The sequence below is a fragment of the Buteo buteo genome, chromosome 20 (genome assembly GCF_964188355.1).
Source record: "Buteo buteo chromosome 20, bButBut1.hap1.1, whole genome shotgun sequence".
Taxonomy (NCBI): domain Eukaryota; kingdom Metazoa; phylum Chordata; class Aves; order Accipitriformes; family Accipitridae; genus Buteo; species Buteo buteo.
In genome coordinates this window covers 24,801,101-24,807,289 of record NC_134190.1, presented here as the reverse complement: position 1 = coordinate 24,807,289, position 6,189 = coordinate 24,801,101, and positions in this window count along the sequence as shown.

Below are 6,189 nucleotides of genomic sequence, written 5' to 3'. Positions count from 1 at the left end.
TCAGCAGTGGGTTCGGATTTATCCTCCAAGCTTGAAAATGTGTGTGAAGAATGTAACAGAGCAGCTGAAGAAATTTGTATCTTTTATTATAATGGAGGAAAACAACATTGTTTTTCAATGTCATCTTTTTAAAAAATTGAATCTCAAAAGATGTATGAATCACAATCCATATTTCATATTAACCCCAAAGAAAAATACTGGCACTCTCGATTGGACTGGGTAAAATTAAGGTCAGCTACACAGAAGCAGGATTTGCCTGTCCTTGGTGTGACAGGGCAAATCAGGACCATAAATGTTGTTTAGCTTTTTCTGTGATCTGAGCAACGGGATCACACTATAGGCTTGTGTTTGGGTTTTTATGATTGGCTGATTCCAATAAAGATACAAATATGCCTAAGATAGAAAAATGATCCGGCACTGGTGGTCAAAAAACCCCACCACCCTAAAAGTCAGAGAGACAAATGAAGAGCACAGGGAAAGAAACATGTAGAAGAAGGATGTACAGGATGAAGAAGGATGTAAAAACAACAACAACAACAGAATGGCAGAATGGAGTATTACCACAGATGACTAGTTTTCCCAAAGGCAAGAGAAACAGAATCCCACTGTTACTGTACCACTCGTCCTAGGCATGTATGTTGTGCCCTGAAGAGGAACAGAAAGGATTTGCTTCAATGCTACAGCACTACCATCGTAAAAATCCTGAAGGGGTGCTCACAAAGGTTTTCTCTGCTGGAAGCTCTCGAAGACATATCCTTTTCTGTGGACAACTTGTCTGCTAATGTGATTAGCAAGATGTGATTTGAGGCAGAAGTTATAAGAAAAGCTAGTTACACTGACCTCCAGAGAAATTAATAATTGAGAGAAAGCATTTCGCAGGACAGTGATAACCTTCCACAAGTAGCTGATCAAGAAGCCAATACAACATACAGCAATCACCAGTTTATTTTTTCCCCCCACTATTTTCTGTGCAATCATCACAGAAACATTAAAATGAAGACTTTCTGTAAACTTGTTACACATTATACATCTCAAATGAGATGCTCGTATTTATTTGCAAGGAAGGGGTTAGCATTAGGAGATATATAGAAGAGAATTTTTTATCATATCTAAAGGCTAGAAATGATTTCATAACAGCCTTTAAAGCATGCAGGTCCTTCATGAAGGAAGGCAGGGGATGGGAGACAAAACATGACATGAATTTAAACACTGATATTTACTGCCATAGGAAACCATATGCAAATCAATAGATAAAACAGTATTGAGGAATTTCACCTAACAGGTTAAATTCCTTATTCCTGTTTTATCTGTTATTTTCTATGTTTCCATACATACCAGTTATTTCCCCAAGTATTCATATTAGTACCTAGTTGTACAAATGCAGTAGCAGAAAGCTGTTTTTCACAATGTCTGGTTGCATTTTAGAGCACCATTGCATTTTATTACTCCTTGTTTATACTGGTAATGTTCACACTTTGTCTACCTCTGTGTAGGTTCAAAATTTTATTTCCAGTCTTCTGAATTATTCATTTTAAGGTAAAACTATAGATGGAAAATTCTTACCACAACATTTAGTCTGTTTAGAAGTCATCTTCCAGCCTTGCCTCTTTTTCTTTTAGTATTAGCTTTACTGAAATTTCTCAGATTTAATATACCCCTTTCAATAGGCTTCATTTTTCAACATGGAACTAGCTGAAATATTGTTTTACTGATGTGAGTGGATGTAGAAATCCACTTGAACAATTTCACCACATCCCTGTACAAAAGAGGTAGAATACCATGTGCATTAGTCTATTTTCTCCTTAGATAGAGGTGTATCACCTGACTTGCTGGTCATATTACATGAAGTATATTCATTATCTCTCTTAAACAGAGAACACTGGTGAACCCTTAGCTTAGTTTCTTTTTCCCTTTGCAGTTTATGAAAGTTTAGCTGTGGTAAGAAGGAATGCAGTTCCTCTGTGAAAACATAAAAGTGAGAGACATGCAATTTAAATTCAAAGAACACAGACAAGTAAGGAAAGCAGTTAAATAAATACTTAAAAATTGTGTGTCAGTGACTTCCCTTTTTCTTCAGTCAGTAAGAGACCATTAATTTGCATTTTGTTCAGTTTCACAGTTTTAGTGAAGTCCTGATTTTTTTGCATTTGTGTCCTCTGCTATATTAACCAAAGGCTGGATGGCACATGGCATTAAAACCTGATTTGAATATCAAGAGAGATACTCACCAGCTCTTTTAACCACGTGTTTCAAAAGGGCTTAATGTCTCAATCCAAAGTCAAGTAGCAACCTGGAGCACTGTTGCCCCTTTGCAAAACTCTCTGCCATTGCTGTTGGGAGAGTCGCCCTCCAAGCAGCGTTCTCCTTCCACGCTGGTGTGCTCCCGTGGGGCTGGAAACCACCCCCTCCCTGTGAATGTAAATGATCTTTTGAAGAAGTGGTATTTATCAGTAACTGGGAAGTTCTCCAAGATGACGTCTCTGTGCTCTTCACCACCCGATCACCTTCCCCTTTACTTCAGAGCCTGCCTGGACACCATGAGACTCTCAGGAATGGATGGACTAAAGGGCACCTGTGGCTCCTTCAGGTCCATGCATGCAATGAGAAGGGTGAGGAAAAGCACTTCTAAAACTAAAGAGTGTGACTTGAACTCTTGAAATTACAGACTCTTTGTTCAGGTTTTCTGGCTACAAGATAATCACCATAGATGAATTTTAAACACCCAAAAGAAAATTGTCTTTTAAAAGAGTAGCTCAATTTCTTAATGTATTGGATTCTACCATATTGCCTCCAAAATCCATTTAGAATGCAATTTGCTACTATTATTCCATAGTAATTAGAGTATTATCTAATAATAACCAGTATGTTATTTGGTGCTCAGATGATGTTGATGTTAATTTTGTGCCTATGTAAGCTAGAGTGCAGATCCTGCCCAAAACTACCTTCCAAGATGACAACCTTCTCAAGTCACGTCAGAGATAGTTTTGAATCAGAATAGGTTTTTCCCCAACTGTCAAACTATTTTTAGTCAGTAACTGAAGAACAGCAGTCCTTAGTCTTCTAACCCCAGTGAAAGGGATCATGAAAAAGAGGTTTAAGGCAAAAGTAAACTCAGACAATGGTCATGCCTTCTTAAAATAAGGGCAAAGACACCTACATATCCTGATATTATCAGATTGCCACATCAAAGAAGAGTTTATCCACTAAATCACACAAATAATGCAGGAGGAGATGACTAATGACAGAAGGCGATAACAGTGATACTTTTGAATTTCATTCAGCATTAGCCCTGCAAACACTCCCTAAATCATTGAAACGTAGATTGTGGTCATTGCCTATGGTCCTTGGTAGTAGTCTGGTATTGTTAAAATTACTCGTAACTTTGCTGTTAATTTCTGTTGGATTGAGGCTGAGATGTAACTCCTGCCAGATGAAATCACACATAGGAATTTAAGCCAGGGCAACTAATTTCTAGATGATCTCAGGTCTCCCCAAAGGTAGTCCTCCCTGCTTTCTTTATGGGACTTCAAACATTCAGAGCTCCGGAGCTTTAAAATAGCATGTTGGTCCTCTGTAAGCTCTTTGCAACGTGGAACACTAAGTGGCCTTGAGCCGCAGCCAGAAAGTTTACCTTTCAGCAGGGTTTTATGCTGCAGGGAGCCTTGCCAAAGCCACATTATTCAGCGATAGCTTTGCGCTGCTTACTTCTTCTCATTCAAATGCCTATGTCTGACATCTGGTGTGGGTGGCTGTAATGAGCTGACTCCACCGTCTTCCCTGCCTATTTTACTCTCAAGTATTCTCAGCAATAGTGGAGTAAACCATGCTGCCAAAGGGAGTTACGCTGACACTTCCCAAGAGAAGTGCCATAGCAAAATATGGCAGGGAGAGGAAAGTGAAGACAGGGAACATGTTAGACAAGGCTTAGGATTTACCAGCAAGGCAAAGCAGTGACTGAACAATATACACAACTCAGCTACTGTCATGGTTTAACCCCAGCCAGCAGCTAAGCACCACGCAGCTGCTCACTCACTCCCCCCCCATCCAGTGGGATGGGGGAGAAAATCAGGGAAAAAGAACTCATGGGTTGAGATAAGAACGGTTTAATAGAACAGAAAAGAAGAAACTAATAATGATAATGATAACACTATTAAAATGACAACAGTAGTAATAAAAGGATTGGAATGTACAAATGATGCGCAGTGCAATTGCTCACCACCCGCCAACCAACACCCAGCCAGTCCCCGAGCGGCGATTCCCCGCCCCCACTCCCCAGTTCCTATACTGGATGTGACGTCCCATGGTATGGAATACCCCGTTGGCCACTTTGGGTCAGCTGTCCTGGCTGTGTCCTGTGCCAACTTCTTGTGGCCCTCCAGCTTTCTCGCTAGCTGGGCTTGAGAAGCTGAAAAATCCTTGACTATAGTCTAAACACTACTGAGCAACAACTGAAAACATCAGTGTTATCAGCATTCTTCACACACTGAACTCAAAACATAGCACTGTACCAGCTACTAGGGAGACAGTTAACTCTATCCCAGCTGAAACCAGGACACTACACTGTATGAGATTTACTCTGGGTCAAAACAATGGAAGCAGCTGAGAGCCTATGTAGAAGCAAAAGCATAGAAGAAACCAGGTAAGAAGAACGCCTCTTTTTTATACTCAGTAATGTGAGAAATGTACAGTTTTTTGTTTGTTTGAATGGGATGCCAAACTGTATCCAGCTGACTTGACTAGGAAATGCCAAAGTAGATGGTATTACTCCAGGTGAGTGACAGACAAAAATAAGCTGAAGTCATCAGCTAGCTGTTTGTTTGCTACAGTTCAGCTGTAGCATTAAGGTTTGTAAACAGTTTTTTAAAAGCAAACTATTCCAGCACTAAGTAAGAAATTAACTGGAGGTATTTTTGAGTTTTCTTGTATTTGAAACAGCAGCTACAGTTACACATCCTAATAAAGGAAGGTATTTGGGAAACATTAAATACAGGTAAATACTATTTTACGATGGTGGCAAGTTATTTACATTCTAAATGTATATAGCTTTCCACATGAGATCTGCAATAAAGAAATCCATAACCTCACAAATAATTAAATGAAGAATAAAAAAAAGTTCATCCATCAAGATTTTGGGGGATATGCAAGAATATTCTTGCTAGGTCTCTTGCCTCTTTCAGTAATGCTAAATATTAAACTGGTCTTATTTAATTTCCTTTCTCTTTTCTATACTGCTTGTGGAGACGGTTTGGAAAGAATCCAGCAATAAGATGTTCCTGTTCTGACTGGTGGCTGTTTTTTTTCCCCTGCTGCTGTCACAGAGGTTGTTCTGTTTTATTTGTTTAATTTGGTTGTGGATGTCATTATTGCTTACTATAACATGGGCTTTTTCATGTTTCTGGTATACCTCTCTTTGCTATTCTTCACATCTTTTTTTCTTTTGTAAGGAACTGAGCTGCTGCCCACAGACTTAATCCTACTGTTAAAAATCCCCAAAGGATCTCTATTTTAGGGAACTCTTATTTTAGTTCAGCATATCTTACGTAACAGTTCAGCCCTCCTATAGAGAGATTATTTTTTTAACTGCAAATTTTCTGTATGTATTAAGAAGGTTTAAGAAGAGTACCACAGTAAAGAGTTTATGCTGTGGCTGAGACTTACGGTCTACTTCTTGGTGGAAGCCAGTGTATGTTGCCAGCTGCACTCAGAGAAGAAAGAGGCTTATACCATCCACGAAGCCAATTCTAGCACCACAGTTAGCAGAGGGGTAACGGACAAGGGCTTTAGTAGCCCTAGTCTTCCTCGCTGAGGAAGGCTGATGCAAGGTCAAGCCAGAAATGGAGAGCTGCATCTTGTCAGGGAGCAAGGACCAAACGCAGAAGACAGGAGCTAGCATCAACAAGTGGGAGTCTGAGGAGCTGGTCACCTAGAGAGTAGCTGTGGAGCGGGCATAAATATATTCCTTGTTTCAAGCAGGTATTTGCAAGGGCAGCCAGGTCTAAGCAACTCCAAAGGCTTGTTCCTTAGGTAGACTTACGAGCATCAGCTGAGAGGGATTTGTTCCAAATGAATGGACCTAGTTCATTTGATTAATGAACTGCAAAAGATCCTGAGGCTGATCTGTTGACTCATTAGAGTAAAATGCTACTTTTTTTTTCTTTTAGAAAACAGTAAAGGGGACTCATGAATTTG